The 21,037-nt window shown below is 34.8% G+C and overlaps 1 protein-coding gene across 2 annotated transcripts in view; it reads left to right on the top strand.

Annotated features, from left to right (window-relative positions):
* Window positions 1-21,037, top strand: part of fndc3bb (fibronectin type III domain containing 3Bb) — a 135,053-nt gene that overhangs the window by 43,664 nt on the left and 70,352 nt on the right. The gene's annotated exons all lie outside the window — the stretch shown is intronic.

Below are 21,037 nucleotides of genomic sequence, written 5' to 3'. Positions count from 1 at the left end.
GGTGTTTCCCCATAGAAACAGAATGCCCGAGCATACTGTCCGAGAGGCCTTTCAAAGATGGAATAAAATGATTTGCCTTAAAGGGACTTTGGTTACGAGCTTCTTTGTCAGTCAATAGCGATCGATGCTTGGCTCCTGTACTAGTAGGCTGTTTTCTCACGACTGTCATTTTTCTTGTGTTTTTCTTGTGTTAATGAGCACAAAGAATGTGAGCTTGAGTCATTAGTTGCTGGCTGCAGTTCACTTAATGGCCACCGGTGTCACAAATATTGTAAATTTCTCAATTCTAAATATAAACATTGTGCTGTATTAGTATAAGAATATTTGATTGCCGTTTGATTTGGCTGCCATTTTAGTAATGTTATTGTCCAGGAGAATCAGTCAAGCTTTTAAAGAGCTCTCATTTTTCCTTGCAGCTTCTGCCGCTTGTTTCGATTTAAAAGTTTTTGTGTCCTAATTCCCTGATTTTTCAACCTACTGCCACCCCATTCTCCAAAACATTACTCAGTGGAACATTCCACCAGTTGGTTTTTTTAATCCTCCTCTCTTTTTCATTTCTCTTTCTCTTTCCCTGTTTTTTTTTTTTTGTTTCTGCTGACCAACTGTTTTCAGCCACCGCTGTGTGTCCTGCAGCAGGCTTTCTGCATGCCTTCATGGGGCAGTGGTTTGCTAATCGTATTCTCAAGTTTCAGCATAACAAGGGCACACATAAAAACAAACCCGGTAGATTGACACCTCCAGCTCTTGCCAGCACACTGGCACTGTTTGCACTGCCCAGCCTGGAGAACAGGATGAGTGTGCACTTCACAGGACTGAACTCCATAACCCTCATAGCTTTACTAACCAGTGCAAACACACGTCACAGACTTCAGGCCTGTTCATACAAAGAATGAAAAGTGAATAAGAGTAAACACCAGTTCTTGATTACATTGAGCTCAATAAAACAGGATATATTGTTCATCATCTGGAAATTATTATTTAAAAAAAAAAAAAAGATCCTAATAATATTGCAGCAGTTTGGGTGTCCTTTAAAGCTATATCATTATATTTTTAAAAACATGTCTTGAAAGAAGTACAAAAGCAAAGCCTATTCAAATGTAGTTATTATTCTGTAATTCAAGTTATGAAAGCAAAAAAGTCCCTGTATGGGTTTTATTTATTTAGTTATTTATTTATTTATTTATTTTAAGTAACATCACATAATCATGAGTTGTATTTTTAAAACTTTGAGCTGTACTGTGGTGTTTTGTACATTAATGAATTAATGATATAGTTTTTGATCAAATTGAATCAATGAATTCATTCATAAATATAGTCGCATGATTGGTTTCTAAATGAATTAGCAGTTTTAAACCAATCAATTGAGATAGGGACTTGGATTGGGCGACGTCTACCAATTTGGCATTGTACGATGGCTAATGTGAAACATTTCGATGGACAATGTCAGCGTATGTGGAGGTGAATTAATTATTTTGAAATAATTTATAACTAATTAATTATTTGTAGCCACCTGTCAATCCCTTTGTATGAATAGGCAGAGTGATCTGTGTCATTATAACGCCGTTGACAAACTTGGTTGGCAAAAAAGGTGCACAACCAACCAACAGTATCTGAAGTTTTGACTAAAATTACTAAGTACAAGCGTGAAAGTAAAAGATTGAAGCAGTGTACTGATGCTGTGACACGTTACTTGATAGATTCAAAAGACCGAAGAGTCGTCAGATAGAGACAGGATTAATTAAATTTCACATTTAACAACTATAGTGAGACGCAATCCAGAAGTACATCCTTGATAAACTGTCCAATATGCACTGCTCTCTGGGGATCTTTGCTTAAAGCACTTGCTGACCGCTGGAGCTCAGATGCGCATGTCCGCTGCAGCGCATACCAGAGTGTGTGTGTGTGGTCAAGTGATGTGCGTTTTCAGTGGTATGTTGTGGACAAAGATCTGTTCAAAAATGCTAGTTGAAACGTCAGTGTTGACGTGGATCGTTTTCGTTCTGAAATAGCGTTTTAAAACTAAGACGTATTAGTGTAAATGGGGCCTAAGTGTTTTTTTTTTTTCGTGGGTTTTTGTCGCAACGAGGGTGGGGCCGAGGATCACGATGCCAGCTCAGCATAGTGATGTCTATTGGTCATCTGCGATGGATGATAGCATCCTCTATCGACCCATTATTACTTGCCGCCACCACCTAATGCGGATTTTATGATCATATTCAATTATCCTTAACGGGCCTAAATCAACTACCTCAAACCTCTAATAATATTGCTTAATCATTATCAAGAACAAAATAATAACAAATTAAAGATATTTTTGTCAAAAGCAAACACCCCTACCCTCACAGCTTTTACGAAACAAAAAGTGGCATTTTTTAATAATGTGTACACAAAGTTATCATATGACCTATCCTACAATAGTGTCCATATAATTCACGTTTTAAATCTTGGTATAGCATTGTGTGTGCTTTCTAAATCTTGACCGAAGCATTTACTTTAATTCTATTAAAACCGTTGCCAAGTTATTCTTCAGAAATTAGTTTTTTTTTTTTTTAGATCCACAGAACAGTCATAGGTTTGGGGAAATTTGAATAAATGATAAAAGAATGTTCAATTTTGATTAAAAAGTTCCTTTAAAATCAGATCAGCTCCCTATTCTCCGTCAGCAGTAATGTGAGCACATAGTGGGTTTTTGAAGGACTTTTTTAACAGACAGTGGCAGCATTTCTGAACACGACGGGCTGTATGTGTTTCTATCTTGTCCTCTGTATGTCGACTGGGTCTGAGCTTTAGATTGTGTTGGAGCAAAAGAAACTCCTTCCTGAACTCTGTGAGCATGTCCGAGCAGGTCTTTAATGGTCTCCTCTTTCTGTTTTATTTCTTTCAATCTTGCTACTTTTTTAGTGACTCTTTAGTGAAATTTGTACATCTAGTGCACTGTGTTGTCAACATGTTGTCAAATTCACCCAAATGCATTTTAGAACTTTTGTTATTATGGCCATTTATTAATTTCAGTCAATTGATTATTAATTGGTTGACTGATTGACTGACTGACTGATTGATTGATTGATTAATTGAATGAGTGATTGGTTGATTCATTCAAAGGAATTAAAAATAAACAAAATGACAACAGCACATTAAAAAAAAATACATTTTAAATAAATGATAAAGAAAACTCATTATGGAAAACTGAATATTTAATTCAATACAATTCATCTTTATTTCTCTAGCGCTTTTAAAATGTAGGTTGTATCAAAGCAGCTTTGTCATCCAGTTATCAGGGTTGAAGTTCAGTTTAGTTCATGTCAGTATGGTTTAATGTCCAGCACTTTTCAGTCAAATTAATTCATGTATAAGTAAGCAAATCTATTTTGATAAATTGCAACGCAGTGGTGCAGTAGGTAGTGCTGTCGCCTCACAGCAAGAAGGTCGCTGGTTCGAACCTCTGCTCAGTTGGCGTTTCTGTGTGGAGTTTGTATGTTCTTCCTGAGTGTGCGTGGGTTTTCTCCGGGTGTTCCGGTTTCACTCACAGTCCAAAGACATGCGGTACAGGTGAATTGGGTAGGCTAAATTGTCCATTTTGTGTGTGTGTGTGTGCATGTGTGCGTGCGTGCGTGCGTGCGTGCGTGCGTGTGTGTGTGCGTGTGTGCGTGCGTGCGTGTGTGCGTGCGTGTGTGCGTGCGTGTGTGCGTGCGTGTGTGCGTGCGTGCGTGCGTGCGTGTGTGTGTGCGTGCGTGCGTGCATGTTTTTCCGAGAGATGTGTTGTGGCTGAAAGGGCATCCGCTGTGTAAAAACATGCTGGATGTTGGCGGTTCATTCCGCTGTGGCGACCCTGAAATAATAAAGGGACCAAGCCGACAAGAAAATGAATGAATATTGACAAATTAATACGAAAATATCACAAGCACATAGTAAAATAGTAAAATTTACACAAGTTAGAATTTTACACATTTTATTTTATTTTTAACAGCAATTTAAGTAAACATTTCAAGAATATACATTTTATTTTTTATAAAATGTATTTATTTCTTTCCCATATTAAATTTCCCATATTTGCATGAATCCCATATACATTCACATCCGCTTTTGCGAGTCAGAAAAAAACCTGTGAATTTGAAACATCACCAGTCGTGTCTATATACAGCACTCTCAGAAATAAAGTTACAGAAGCTGTTTCTGGGACACTGCCTTTATACAAGATACGTTTTGGAACTATTATGTACCCTTTAACATACTAAAGCTGTGTCCATATTGAAAAGGTACAGCCACAGTGGCCGATTTTGAACCTTCTGAGACCAAAACATTCAGTCTTAGAATTGTCAACACTCAAAGTTCAGTTTACTGTTTGTTCAAACTACTTATTTAAAATGAGCTGAAACAAGACAATTCTTGCTGTTTTTTGGGACAACTTAATTGGTTTATGTTCAATACACTCAAATTTGTAAAAACTAATAAGTTAACTTAATTCCTTCATGTTGATCCAACATAAATCAAATGTGTGGAAGCCAGCATTTTTTACAGTGAAGTAAAGCCCCATGTTCAGAAGGAATGAGCAGATCGGGTGTACAGGGCTGTAGAGGAGCAGAGGACCATCAATTCTCCTTTCCCCCTTCACTTAAAGGAATCACACTACACAAGAGTCTCTTCAACTCCATCAAAATCAAACCACTGGCTGGTAAATTAGATATAAATAAATCAGATGTGCGTCTTCACGGTTGAGTGATACATACTTTCACTTTCAATTATTTAATTATTCTACCAACATTATCAGTATTAAAATAATATGATATTATTGGAAATAGCTTTATAATTTTCTATATTTAGATTAAAATGGCTTTTGTTGTGTTTGTTGTTGTTGTTGGTTAATTAATTAATTATTCATCCATTCATTTTTCTTCGGCATAGTCCCTTTTTTTATCAGGGGTCACTACAGCAGAATGAACCGCCAACTTATTACGCAGCATTTATTTACTGTCAACATTTTTAGTAAACCACATAAATTTATTAGTTGATTAATGAAATGATTTATTCTTTGGCTATTAAAGGCATTGCTCCCTTTTATTGCCAAGAAATTGGAATTAAAATATACCCACTTTTTACGCACCCTCGAGTGGTTCCAAATTTGGATGAGTTTTTTTTTCATTTCTGTTGAACACAAAAGAAGATATTTTAAAAAGCTGAAACCTGTAACCATTAACTTTCCTTGTGGAAAAACAAGTACTATGGACGTAAATGGTTACAGGTTTCAACATTTTTTGAAATCTCTTCTATCACGTTTAACCTAATACTTTAAAGCAAGGGTTTCCAAACTTGGCCCTGGAGGGCCGGTGTCCTGCAAAGTTTAGTTCCAACCCCAATCAGACAAACCTGGGCTAGCTAATCAAGCTCTTGCTAGGCTTTCTAGAAGCATCCTGCAGGTGTGTTAGAGCTAAAATCTGCTGGACACCGGCCCTTCAGGACCAAGTTTGGACACCCCTGCTTTAAAGTATTAGGTCATTTATTAAATACATTCTTAATTATCTATATTATAATATTAAAAACTATTATTATTAGTTGTAGTGAAAGTAGTCGTCATAGTCGTAGTAGTACTAGTCGTCATAGTGGTAGTAGTAGTCGTCGTAGTAGTTGTCATTGTTGTGTCGTTGTCGTAGTAGTAGTCTCATAGTCATAGCAGTAGTTGTTGTTGTCATCGTCATAGTTGTCGTTGTTGTAGTCGTCTTTGTAGTAGTACAAGTAGTCATCGTTGTAGTAGTAACTATTAGCCAATCAGCTAAAAATAACAATTAATTCAGTAAACTCTAGTTTACTATTTATTTATTTATTTATTTATTTATTTTCACTAGCATTTTAGGATTTTTTTTATATTAATAAAATATGTTTATAAAACAATTAAAAATTTATATATGTTAAATATTTTTTCAAATCTATAAAAAAAAATAATATAAAATGAATTTAAAATCTAAAATGAATTATAAAAGATTTACTCAAGCTTCATGTTTTTGGGTTTTATTTTTTTTAACGGATGTTTGGGCGTGGATGGGGTAAAGTTCTCACCCCGTCATCTCAGGATGGGAAGCATGGAAATGAAAACAATGCCTCGCAACAGCAGAGATGGCCTGGCATGATAGAGCCACCCGGGGCTGCTCCTCTGAATGGGCTTTTCTCAATGGCTCTGGGAGTAATCGAGGTCAGTTCTTGGACTCATCACCGCCGGCTGAAGGCTCATCGTCAAGTCGTCTCCTTTTCCTCGAGGGCTGTTTGCATAATGCTTGCTTTTTTTATTGCACATCCTGAAAGTTAACACCCTTCTGACTAGAGCATGCTGGGAATTCACAGACAAGCGTTACTGGGACCTGGGACCTGGATCTGCTGTAGACTTCTGCTGGGAATAATGCAAGTTTTGGGCCAACTTGCTTTTGCTTTGAATGATGAGCTTTGTCTTCTTGGTGTCCACAGGCTAGGGGAACACAGCAATATCCTGTGCTACACTGCTTCTGAGTGGTTTTATGGGCCATCTTTCATGCTCGTTTTAGCTATTTGACAAATACTTAAACTTTCTTTCTTTCTTTCTTTCTTTCTTTCTTTCTTTCTTTCTTTCTTTCTTTCTTTCTTTCTTTCTTTCTTTCTTTCTTTCTTTCATGCATTCATTTATCCATTCATTCATTCTTTCATTCATTCTTTCATGCATACATTCATGCATTTATTTATTCGACCTTTCATGGTTTTTATGATTCATTTATTCAAGCTTTTATTCGTTCATTCATGTTTTTATTCCTTCATTCATTTATTCAAGTTTTATATTTATGATAAATTATAATAATTTGTTTTATTTCATTCATATTTTCTTTCATTCATGTTTTTAGTCATTCTTTTTTTGTGTTTTAATTCATTCATTTGCGTTTTTATTTATTAATTTGTCTTTATATTCATTATGTTCATTCAGTAACTCTTGCATTCATGCATTCATTTGTGTTTTAGTTCAATTTTATTCTTCATTTCTTCATGCTTTAATTCATGCATTTGTTTTCATTTATTAATTCATTCATTCATTCATTCGAACTTTCATGCTTTTATTTTCATTAATTGAAGTGTTTATTCAGTCATGTTTACATTCTTTCATTCATTTATTCATTCATTCATTCAAGTGTTTTTTTATTTATTAATGTTTTTATTATTTGTTAATTTGTTTTTTAATTCATTCATGTTTTTATTGCTTCGTTTCTGTATTAATTCATCCATTCATTTGTGTTTTTATTTATTCATTTATTCGTGTTTTAATTCCTTATTTTCTTCATTTTGTTCATTCATGTTTTATTCTTTTTTTATTCATGCTTTAATTCATGCATTTGTTTTATTACATCCTTCATTCTTTCATTCATTCATGCATTTATTTGTGTTTTTATTCATTCATAAATGTTTTTATTCTTCATCATGCATGGTTTAATTAATGCATTTGCATTCATCCATCCTTTATTCATTCATTCACACATTCATGTGTTTTTTTCTTAATTTTTTCATACTTTAATTCACACGTTTGTTTTATTCCATCCTTCATTCTTTCATTTATTTGTGTTTTTATTCATTCATTCATGTTTTATTCTTCATTAATTCATGCTTTAATTCATGGATTTGTTTTATTCCATCCTTCATTCTTTCATTCATTCACACGTCCATTCATGTTTTTATTGCTTTATTTATTCATTTGTTCTTATTACTTTATTCATGCTTTCATTTATTCTTTTTTTATTTCTTCATTCATTAATTTCATTGAATTATGCTATAATCCATGCTTATAATTATAAATTCTTTCATAGATGCATTCATTCATTCATTTATTTTTTATTCTTTCACTGATTAATTACATTCATTCATTCATGCTTTTATTTGTAAATTTATACATTCATTCATGCTGTTATTCAATCGTTTATTTTTATTATTTCACTGACTAATGTCATTCGTTCATGCTTTTATCTATAAATTCAATCATTCGTTCATGCTTTTATCTATAAATTCAATCATTCGTTCATGCTTTTATCTATAAATTCAATCATTCGTTCATGCTTTTATCTATAAATTCAATCAGTCATTCATGCTTTTATTAATTCATTTGTTTATTTTTTGTTCTTTTACTGATTAATGATTAAATATTCATTCACATGTAGAAATGTTTGTTATAAACAGGTTTATTCATGTATCCATTTGTTATAAACAATACACATTTTTAATATTGTCAGGATAAATTTTTGTTACATACTATACTTATTTACATTGTCTGTCTGTAGAATAAACAAATATTTAGTATTTAAAAAAAATAGATATTTAAAAAATTATTCAGAAATGTATTTTATTTAAACATAAACAAACCGTTCTCAAATAAATGAATGAATGAATGAATGAATGAATGAATGAATGAATAAATGAATGAATGAATGATGAATGAATGAATGAATGAATAAATGAATGAATAATACAAGTAGTTTCGCTATTCCAAGTCAGCAGTCCACACTAAGCGAGAGGTCTCATTTCTACCTGTGGGACATTTTGTATTTACACTTTTAACAGAGTGCGTTTGTCTGTGTGTCTCAAGGCAATCTGCCAAGAATTCTGCAATAATTTTCATTAATGCGAATATAAACATTTCATAGTAAATATTTGGCATTTCCCCCTGTGATTCGAGTCTGTGTAAATCAACTGGGAAAGCAAAGCTCCACTGTTTCTTCTTTAACACCATTTGGAGTTACAACAAACTGACTTTGGCATCATATCTTGTTATGATTGCTGTTCAAGATGCCATTTTTTTTAACTAGCACTTGAATTAGGATAGATTGTGTTTAATTTTGGTCTGCGAGACAACACAATTACATTCTCCATGATCAACACTTGAGTAAACACTTGAGTGGCAGAAATTATTATTTTAAAATGTATATGTTTTTTATTTTACGTTTTCCCTCGTTGGATGGAGAGATGGTGTTTACAGCAGGAACAATGGGCCATGTGATCATAGACAGATGAAAACACAAACAAACCCTGTCGTGTATATACATAATCAGATGCACTGCAGGTCTGGAATTCTGCTGCTTTATCAGTTTGAAAGGAAAAGCTGAAGAAATACTGATGGAAGGCTCATGTTGTAGTGAATTTCTTTCAGCATGTCCCTGTCCTTGTTTTTATGAGCTCAAATATTGATTTTTCATTGTTATGGAGATCCTTGCTTATTTGTAATCAAGGATGTTTTACACCATCCTTTCTCACGTTTTATGCAAAAAAACAAAAATCAAGATGAAATGGAAATGTTTTGTTAATTTTTGTATGTTTTTGAAGGTATTCTCTATGTGCTTTTTGTAACTACACTGTAAAAATTTTAAGATCAATTAGTCCTGACGGAATACTGTATGTTGTCTGTCATTAGAACTTATTAAACTAAGGTAATGATGTTCTATCTTAATTTTATAAGTTACACAAACTGTTTTAAATCAATTTAACATATTATAAGTTCAATGGACTCAAAAGGTTAAATAAATATTTAAATAAAGATTTAATTCAACTTAAAAATTTAAGGTAACGTGTTTTTTTAAGTTTATAGAACTATGATAAGAATGTGTAGAACTTAGCTTAATTTTATTGAAGACATTTTTGACTAAATATTGTTTTCTATTGTCAACAATAATGACAATGTTCATATATTATTTATTAATATTTTAATTTCATTATTTTTATATATTTCTTTTATTTATCAATAATCATTTTAGCACCTACATTTAGACTTAAAGTTTTGAGTTAAGGCTACATTATTAATTTGAGTAAAATATTAGTCTTTTGTTTTATATGTATTTTTGTTTATTTTTTTATTTATAGGTTAGCATGCCCTTCTAACTTCTAAACTTCTGGCTGACTGAAGTTTTGTTTTAGTTTAACTTTAACTTGCATCAATCAAACTGATTAAAAATCTGAAGTTAAATTTTGTATAACTTAAATATAGTTTAAACCTGATTAACCTATTCAAATAGGTTAAATCAACATAAAAATGTGTTGTCTTGTCTTTTTGTAATAATTCTTTTAATTATAAATCTTTTTATTTTTTAGTGCAGAGAAATATTTGGAGGAAGAATAGATTTGTACAAATAGGTTTTTTGTTTTTAATGCACAATCATAGTATTTTTATTTAATGTATTAGTATTAACTTATTAAGACTTTAAACACTAGAGCTTTAAGATCTTTTTCATGAATACTAGTTTTTATTTTTAGTTTACTATCATGGTGTTTTTTATTTAATGTATTAGTATTTATTTATTTTACATGTATTAAAGATGTGGCAAAACTGAGCAGTTTGAGAGCTTTAAGAGCATTTTTCATAAATATTAGAGTTTGAATAGTAGGAGACCTGCTTAGAGCATGAAACAAAGGACATGTTCATGTGTTCTCGCTTGTGATTTTTCTCTCCTACAGAGAACTACAGTAAACACACACTCTCTCACTCAAAAACACAGATCAAATTTGCAAACCCTTGCAGAAAAAAAGCACTTCCTCTCTTCGCGGTCCTCAGATTGATGCAACACATTCCTTCCAGAAACATCCCTTTCTTATGCTCTTTTTCTGCCTGTCGTCTCCCTGTCTGGCCAAACTAGTCCTCCACAGTGAATTAGTGGATCTGACTTGGGAACTGATCGTTTGTGGAGCGCTGAACCTCTATTTCACTTCTTTGTGTCTATGTATAAGCACATGCACACACTGTCAATCACTGCTTCTGGAAAGAAGAAAGAAACCGAAAACGCAGCTTGGCAGCTTTTCCTCGAGAGTTTATCTGGAGCAAAAGCAGTGTAGACGTGCACGCACATGTACTGTAATGTGGCGATGTGTCAGCTACGTTTACACTAGTGTGTTTTAGTTATATTGTTGCATTTTAAAACAAAAATGCTACTCTGTTCTGTCTTGTCTAGACTACATTTCAGAAAAGGTCACTAAGGCTGCATTTACTGCACTGTTCAAGTGACTCAAATCCAATTTTTTTTTCCCATGTGACACAGATCGGATATGGCCCATGTACGTGCAAGCAGGAACAAATCACATGGATTCCGATTTACTCAGAATCAGATTCAGGCCTTGTTCATATGTGGAAATTTATTCAATATGAATCGGATCTGTATTCTCGTGTCTGCAGTGTAAGCAGGTAGATCAGATTTTCGCCTGTCACTGTTTCGCTCAGGCCACATCCTGAGCTGCTGATGGTCGTGGGGAGTGGAGAACATGAGTCTGATTCCAGCGACGCTCCAGGGACAGACGAGTCTTCGCTGAGGCCATCTTCCAGCCTAAACCACGGCGAATGAAGCTCTGCACAAGACTTTTGGCCAGCGGAGAAATTAAACTGGTCGTGCCCAACTGAGTCTGGTTCTCTCAAGGTTTTTTTTCTTCACTCCCATCAGGTGAAGTTTTTTTTCCCTCTCCGCTGTTGCCACTGCCTCGCATGGTTCAGGATTGGTAGAGCTACGCATCGATGAATTTGCTCTTCAGTGTTTGAACTCTCAGTAATGATTAAATCACACTGATCTGAGCTAAACTGAACTGAACTGAACTTAAACACTAAAACCTGAACCACACTGTTCCAGTTACTATGACCATTTATGTGAAGCTGCTTTGACACAATCTACATTGTAAAAGCGCTATACAAATAAAGCTGAATTGAAAAATTGAACTGTCACGCCATAGACATTAAGATGCCTAAAGTTTAAAAAAGCCTTTATATTAAAAGAGGATATACAAATGAGAACCTTTCTGTCATAAACTATAGTAAAACCGCTTGTCAAAAGTGAACAGTGAACAGATTACATACAGTAATAGAGAGAGGAGCACTCTTTAATTATCAGCTGTTAGTCAGCTTTTTATTTTTTTATTTTTCCTGGTCATTGCACCTTTGCAGTGCGCTGTGTAAATGCAGATGATTGGATACAAGTCACTTTTAAAAGATTATGTAAGCATTGGAATCGGATTTGATGGAATCATTGACCATCAAGATCTGCAGTGTAAATGCAGCCTAAATGGCTGAAATTGTAGCTAGGTAATAATAAAATAAACCTACAAATATTACATAAAACACAATTTATAATTGCATTAGTTATAAAGTATTGCTAATTTAACTCGAGAGAGAGAGAGAGAAAAAAAATCCTATAGGTAATTAAAGATAAAACCAGAAACTCGTATTTAGTGTTAAATTTAGCTTGGAGGAAAAGAAAAAGTTTAAGTTGGCAATAAATTTTAGCACCATATTTGTGAATATTAAGGATATTAGGTGAGTAATATCATTCAAAAATACATATAGAAAACCCAAATTATTTCCTCGTAAATTGTTAGAAAAACCAAGTTTAATGAGTGTAATGAGTAGGGTTAGGTACCGAAACCTCTGTAACCCGTATGTACCATACCGAATCAGCATATTCATTTCGGTGCCTTATTTTGGTGTCACTGGTGCTGCGATAAGGACGTAAAAAGCATCAAGGCGTATATCAAAGGCACAGATAGGTATGTGTTGTCATATCATCTCTAAACATCTAACTCTAAACAACTTTGAAGGATACGGACACCTTCTGCGTTTATTCTTGTAGCTTGAGCAACGCACGCACTTAGGCAATGCACACAATATAGAGCATCCGTTGAGCGATTTCCTTCAGTACGGCAAGTCAAAGACACGCATGATCACATTTAGCGAATTTGCTTAAACTAAGCATTCTAAAGTTGGCTACATTTTACAAACAAGGATTCTGACACAGCAATGTGCAGCAGATGCTTTACAATAGTTTAGTGTAAGAGGGAAAGCACATCAAACTTAATGAAACATTATGAGGGCGTATGGAATCAACTTAGGCAGGGGAATGCACTGTCTTCGACAGTTTGTGACATCATCTGACACTTTCACTCAGTACGTTTACTTAGACACCAGCATTCCAATTTTAATATGATTAAGACAATACTCTGATTAAGAGCTCATGGGCTATGAACGATATGTTGCAGATTAAAAGTGAAAGTGCCGAACTGCAGTTAAAGTCGACAAATTAAAAATGAAACACCCGAAATTACATGAAACTTCAGAGGAAAAGTGGATAGCGCAGTGACACAGTTAAGTTAATAGATGTACTATATCATGTAAAGCGTGATCATGAAAGGAACATTCAAAAGCAACCCATGTAAACACTGTAACCATATTATTGTCTTATTCAGATTAAGATAAATAATTAGATTACTGATGTCCTTGTAAAAGTAATCACAAACACCAAGCTTAGAAAAAAAGATATTCCTTGATTCTGATGACAGCCTTCTCACAGGTTAGTAGTAAGCTAATGTAATGTTAATAGCATTATGCAAATCTTAAATGTGTGCTAACAAACAAATGATCAAAAGAAATATATTAAAGCAATTCAATTCAAATATATAAAATATGAATTAAATACTTTCAACTTGAATTATATTGTTCAATTAAAATTAATTTTATTTATTTTTTTGTCAAATAAAATATTTTTCTAGAGTCATCCACCATAATTTTGTGGCTCAAAAAGTATCTGTTCAGTGTTCAGGCACCATTTTGGCACCGGTACCGTTTTAAAAGTATCGATTTAGCACAGATTTATCACTCCAAACTATACCCAACCCTACTAATGAGTGTAAAAAGCTTGAGTTACTTTACTTTAAAAAGTGTGTAAACCTACTGCCTTTAAAATCACCTATTAAAGTCACTTTAAATAGTCAGTAAACCTATTTTAAATAAAGTTTTTATAGACATAGTCTATATATAATAAATAATAATATACATAAATTATAATAATACATAAATAATAGTGACAGCTTAAAAAAAGATAATACATTACATTAAAAAAGTAAATAAATAAACTCCAATTTAAAGACAATAGCTACAACAAAGCCCCTGACAGCATTTCAAAATCAAGTAAAGCCCTCCTCACACTGAGATTTCAGCCATGATTCTGTCATCTGGGACAGACTTGGGAAATCTCAAAAGATTTCTGAAATCCTAGGCTAAAATAGGTGATCTTTGATCATTGGTTTCACATGTTGGCAGTCAGCTGCTTCGTGCCTGTTGCGATCAGATTTTTCCTCCGATGAAGTTCTGGCAGTGTCAGAAGATTTCAGACACTTTCCTGCAGTGTAACAAACAGCTGCAATGAGCGTCAATCCAAGAACCAGTAGGAGCTCTGAATTTGAAGACGCAATTCTTGCGACAATTCAAATGACCGTGGGTAAATGCCATGTTTTTTTTTCTTCCTGGTTTTAATATTGAGGCATGCTGTGCAAAATTGCCGCTACTGATTGTTTATGTTTACTGTGAGGAATTTTGGTGAAAGTGTCACAGATGGAGGACGTGAAACTCAGAGGGCATTTTCTTTCGTGTTTGGTTTCGTGTTTTGTTGGCCCTCATTGTCGTTCAGTCTGACTTTATGACAGCTGAGATCTTACAATGTGACATGGGAGCCATGTTCGTGCAGTCTGACATGCTACAATCATTCAGGATTATATAATTTTGCACAGTCGGCGCAATAGTCTAGTGGTTAAGGCGCTAACATATGGAGCAGTAGCACTTCAAGGCGTCTCGAGTTCGAAACCCGGCTCAAGAACATTTCCTTTCCCTACTCCCTCTCTCTCTCCCACTTCCCTTATTGTCTCATTTCTGTCCTATCAACTTAATAAAGGCAAAAAGCCCCAAAAAATAAATAAATAAAAAATCGCAGTTTGAGCCAGCCTTAAGTATGTTTTGATTAATGCTCAGGTCTGTTGGAAAATATCTGATTTAAACTGCAAATCTGAAGTCATGCGGCGTCATGCGTGAAGTTTGCATGTTCTTCCTGCGTTTGCGTGGGTTTCCTTCGGGGGCTCCGGTTTCCCCCACAGTCCAAAGACATGCGGTACGATAAATTGGGCTAAATTGTCCAGAGTGTATGAGTGTGTGTATGAATAAGTGTGTGTGTGGATGTTTCCCAGAGATGGGTTGCGACTGGAAGGGCATCCGCTGCGTAAAACGTCCTGGATAAGTTGGCGGTTCATTCCGCTGTGGCAACCCCGGATTAATAAAGGGACTAAGTCGAAAAGAAACTGAATGAATAAATGGATCTGCAGTCATTTTCTCAAATATATAAATATATTTTTGATTCAGTCTCTGTCCATTCAAAGTAGGTCATCCAGTTCACTGTAATTATCTTCCTAGCTGTTATTAATCATATATGTAGTGCAAATAAGTAAAACTTACAGAACTGATCAGGGGGGAAGTCATCAACCAAAAAAAATAATAAAATACTGGGTGCAATGGTATGTCATATCTTAAAACTTTACCAATCTCCCTTTTAACCTCCTGCCAATACACACCAAATATGTGACCCACCCCCCACTCTCTCCTGTATTGTGATAATTGTGTTGAACTATCGAATTTGGTGACCGCTAATGGAACTCTAAAGAACCTCATCTTCATCTTCCAGTCGAACTTCTTCCATATTTGACTGCTTATACCCTCATGACAATTCGTGCATGTTTGTTTACACAATTCATCCTCTATTAGTGTTTAACTCTAATTCCCAATTTCTTTTGATATAATAAGAGTCATTAAATTTATCCTGCATTAATTTTCTCTATATTGTAAATGGGCTACATGATTTTTAGTAGAACCATGTTCAATAATATCTACAAAATATTTTGGTTGGAGATCTTTTAACTATATCCTGTTGTTTATGGTTTGTGATATCATGTCACAGTTGTAAATATCTAAAGAAACTGAGTAAACCCATTGTAACTTGGAACTTTTAAGTTGCTGTTATTTTTTTATAACAATGCATGTAGTAGAGATACTAATAAATTAATGGGCAATGGGTTTGCTCACTTTAGATAAAGTCAACTAATCTACTTTTACAGTGTAGGTTTAGTGTGTGTTGGATATAAATATCTTGCCTATAGCTAAACGGGCATCTCTTATTTAAAAGGAATATGTTTATTTTCACACAATTTAGGCTAATTAGTTTTACATTGCAGATGTTTGTTTGACTGCAGACAACATCCTCAATTTAGCAGTGCCATGATATACTCTATTGTGTGCATGTATGAGATGCTCAGACACAATCGCAGGCTTCTTTGAACCTGATCGTGCGTGACTAAAAAGGGGTCTGAAGCATTTCCAATAGTCTGCATTTTTGTGGGTCTAAGACTCAAGTTGTGCATTTGAAAACGAAAGCGCACTATAGTGTAAACGTAGCCTGAGTGGACTTTCTGAAGTAGTCGGGGGGGAGAGCGGCTCTCTTGTGCACAAAGAGGGGTTTGTTCTGCTGAAGAGCCTCCTGAAAAGTCTGGCAGTCCCACAGATGAACCCCCATTTCCCAATATACACATCTGTCTGTTTCACTTCACGTTTTTGTTTTGTTTTGTCATTATTTTATTTTATTTTGTTTTATAATTGAATTTTGTATTTATCAGTGTTTTATTTGTTTTTATTATTTTATTCTGTTTTATTTGTTGTTATCCTTTTATTTTATTTGTTTTATTTTTATTATTTTATTTTTTATTTTTTTATCATTTTATTTGTTTTTATCGTTATTTTATTTTACTTGTTTTTATTATTTTGTTATTTTTTATTTTATTTGTTTTTATCATTTTATTTTTTTTGATATTTGTTTTTTGTTTTTTTCATTTATTTTAATTATTTATTTGTTTTTATTATTTTGTTTTGTCATTAATTTGTTTATCATTTAATTTTATTTGTTTTTGTCATTTTTTGTTTTTATCATTATTTAATTTTAATAGTTTTTATCATTTTTATTTTATTTGTTTTTATCATTCATTTTATTTTATTTGTTTTTACCTTTTTTAGAATATTTTTGTTTTTTTTCATTATTTTATTTTAGTTTTTTAGTTTTTTTGTTTGTTTTTATCGTTCTTTTATTTTTATAATTTTATTTTATTTGTTTTTATCATTTGATTTTGTTTTTATCATTTTTTTATTTTAATTCTTTTAAAATTATGCTGCATGGTGGCGCAGTGTTTGAACTTTCAGTAATGATTTAAATCACACTGAACTGAGCTAAACTGAACTGAACTGAACTTAAACACTAAAAACTGAACTACACTGTTCCAGTTACTATGACCATTTATGTGAAGCTGCTTTGACACAATCTACATTGTAAAAGCGCTATACAAATAAAGCTGAATTGAATTGAATTGAATTGGCGCAGTGGGTAGTTGGTTTCTGTGGGGAGTTTGCATGTTTCCTTTGGGTGCTCCGGTTTTCCCCACAAGTCCAAAGACGTGGTATAGGTGAATTGGGTAGGCTAAATTATCCGTATTGTATGAGTGTGAATGAGTGTGTATATGGATGTTTGCCAGTGAACATATGCTGGATAAGTTGACAGTTCATTCCACTGTGGCGACCTCAGATTAATAAAGGGACTAAGCTGTAAAGAAAATGAATGAATGTTTATAATTTCATTTTATTTTATTTGTTTTTATCATTACTTTTTATTAACTGGCTGATGATAAATATGCTTAAAAATCCAGGAGCAAGCTACAAAGATTTTTTTACACCTTTATCTATCTGTCAATTAAGTGATTACTGTGATCAAAATGACTGGAACTATCTGTGCATTAACCGATTTTAGCCAATCAAAGTCAAGAATTTCAACAGACCATTTAATAAATAACTATAAAATAGTAGTATACTGATTTCAGTGGAATATTGGTGTATTTTATATCAAAAGACATTGATTGAAATCAATACTTAAATAATAACAAAAAACCGAGGGCCAAACAGGCTTCATATGGAGTTATACAAGTGATATTTAAAGCAATATTTCTGACATCAGTAGTAAAAATCTAGTTTTCCCAATCTGTCTTTTTTAAAAAAGCTGTTTTTCTTTCCTTTCAGCCTTCACACCATCCATCTCTTCAACCTCTTCATTTGAAGTAGAGGAATGCTTGTGTTGTTCGCTTTCTTTTTTTTCTCATGCTCTCTCTCCCTCTCTCTCTCTTTTTCTCTCTCTCTGTGGGTCAAGGATAAAAGGGCCCTTCATATTAAGAGCCCGTGATACAATCCTATCACTCAGTCATGTCAGAATCCCCCACCTAAACCTCAATCCCAGCTCCTCCACTTTCACAGGAGGAAAAAATAGAAGGGGTTTGCAGCCACCTACCTGTGCGAGACCCTTTCCAAACACACACACGTGGTACAATCTGAATAGATTTTGTTGTGCTCTGTACACGTCGCCTCGCGAAAAGGTTATTTTAAGCCACCGTGCGTATACACTCGCAACCTGGTGAAACGACCCACACACATCACTATGTACACACACCCCTCCCTCGTCCCGTCTGCTCAAGAAACTCATGTGAAGCCCCTTCAATACAAGCACAAACAGGGTCTTATTCCAGCCTGCTAGCCGGAGAGATACTGACCCCCGCTATTGACTGATGGGGAAGAAACTGTAAAATTCATCAGGGTGATTTACCTCGCCGGAGGTTCCTGCGGGTCTGGATGAGAGACGGCGATGTCTAAAACAGCTGGAGGCCCTCGGCAGCATGGGCCCCGGATGAGGGTCCACAGTTCGGGCAGCATCTGTGGGCTTTATATTTCGACAACAAACAGTCGGTGCGGTGGGTGGAGGGGTTTCATTCATCGGCGTCTCCCCTGAGAGTCATAACAGAAGAGGGTTTGTGTGCTGGCGGTGGCCCATTCTTCCTGTAGTGCACCAGTTGGACTTGATGGCTCAATTTTGACTGTGTTGACTGCGGTGAAGCCATAAACAATGCCTTAAACTGTTTGTTTAACCCAGTGATGTAGTACCAAACAGAGTTCAGAGGGACGGTGGGGAAAAAATCTGAATTACATTTTAAATAACCGTCCACCCTTATGCCATGGTCAAGATACCCGTTTGATATTATTGACATGGACAAGGTGCATTGTTTTGTTTGGCAGCAACCATCACTTTTTAAAACCTTAGTTTGCAGGTTTTAGCAGACAGGGGTTACAGCAGTGTGCTTCTGCTGCTGTAGCTCATCTGCTTTATGTTTTTAACATATCATACTTTCAGAGGTGCTTTTCAGCAGAATCATTGCTCCAGTTGGACCTGATGGCTCAATTTTGACTGTACTGACGGCGGTGAAGCCATAAACAATACCTTTAACTGTTTGTTTAACCCAGTGATGTAGTACCCAACAGAGTTTAGCGTGGTGGTGGGGTAAAAATCAGACAGTTTTAGAATTACTGGCCATTACGATTGCGATTACAATTTGAATAATTGTCCAGCCCTATGCCATGGTCAAGATACCTGTTTGATATTATTTAAGCTTTGTGACATGGACATGGTGTATTATCTTGTTTAACACTTACCTTAGTTGGCTGTTTTTAGCTGACAGGAGTTGCAGCAGTGTGCTCTTCTGCTGCTGTAACTCATCTGCTTCACGTTTTAACACATTATACTTTCAGAGATGCTTTTCTGCAGAACCATTGCTCCATTTGGACCTGATGCCTCAATTTTGACTGTGTTGACTGCAGTAAAGCCATAAAAGCACAATGCCTTAAACTGTTTGTTTAACCCAGTGATGTAGTAGCAAACAGAGTTCAGCGGGTGGTCGGGCAAAAATCTGATTCTATATTGTTTTAGAATTATTGGCCATTACGATTGTAATTTTAGATTTTGAATAATCGTCCATGCCATAGTCAAGATACCTGTTTGATATTATTTCAGCTTTGTGACATAGACATGGTGAATTATCTTGCTTTGCAGCAACCTTAGCTGTTTTAGCTGACAGGAGCTGCAGCAGTGTGCTCTTCTGCTGCTGTAGCTCATCTGCTTCAGGTTTCAACATGTTATACATTCAGAGGTGCTTTTCTGCAGGACCATTGCACCACTTGGACTTGATGGCCCAATTTCGACTGTGTTGACTGCAGTGAAGCCATAAACAATACCTTAAACTGTTTGTTTAACCCAGTGATGTAGTACCAAACAGAGTTTAGCGGAGTGGTGTGGCAAAAATCTTGATTATTTAGATATTATTTATAATTACTGGCCACTTTATTGGGTATGCCGTTCTAGTGCTAGACAGGTTGGACCCACTTTTGGCTTTTTAACTGCCTTAATTTGTTGTAGGATTAATTCAACAAGGTGCAAGAAACTTTCCTGAGAACCAATGCAGGAGATTTGTCAGATGGACAATCAAGATGTGAAGCTCTCATTTCTGCAGCACATCCCAAAGTTGCTCTTTTGCACTCATATCTATATGCCATTTAATTTAAATTGATGATGAAACGGTTTCCACATTTTAAGTGAAAATTGGATCGGATTTGGAAGTGGTATATTTAGAGGGTTGTCGTAAACAGGGGTCAAAGACTAGTTCTGGTAATGAAGATGAGACGCAGGAAATGGCCTCCATCATGTATCAATTGATATCTGGGCTGTTACACACTAGATACAACATAGAGACCCAGTAGTAGACAAGAATATTTGGGAGTGCAAATGTCTAGATGCCATTTGAGTACAAAAGTAACCCATTGCCATGGTAGGGCTGGGAGATTAATCAACGGCAAGTTGAGTGCAGTGTCGTAGTTCACTGATGAGCTAAGCCAAATTGATTTTAAATTCAAATTCGGTGGTAATGGCAACTGTTTGTCTAGCTTTTTCAACTTTACCACACAAAATAACATGGTTTTACAATCCCCTTTATGACGTCAGTTGAGTGTTTGAAATAAATTCTTATGTGAGATAATTCTGTAGTCATATGATTGTTAGTTGAGCTACATCAATGAAATTAGTTAAATCTTCTGTTTATTCAGCAACCGCTATGGGTATTTCCTGTGTTTTTTCCGTGTTTCTTCAGTTATTTGGCTTGTACTTGCTAGAGCACCCTCTGGCCTTTAGAGTTGATTTACTGCTGACCACACTGTTCTTCCCTGACAAGATGTGCTTGTCTCAATCACGTTTGCAGTTTTATTATGAATGATCTCCCAGCCCTATTAAATGGTCAAGATAACAGTTTGATACTATTTGAGTTTTGTGACATAGACTGGGTGCAT

This window comes from Danio rerio, chromosome 24 (genome assembly GCF_049306965.1).
Source record: "Danio rerio strain Tuebingen ecotype United States chromosome 24, GRCz12tu, whole genome shotgun sequence".
NCBI lineage: Eukaryota > Metazoa > Chordata > Actinopteri > Cypriniformes > Danionidae > Danio > Danio rerio.
Note: the sequence above shows the minus strand (reverse complement) of the source record. Positions and strands in the feature narration are given on the sequence as shown.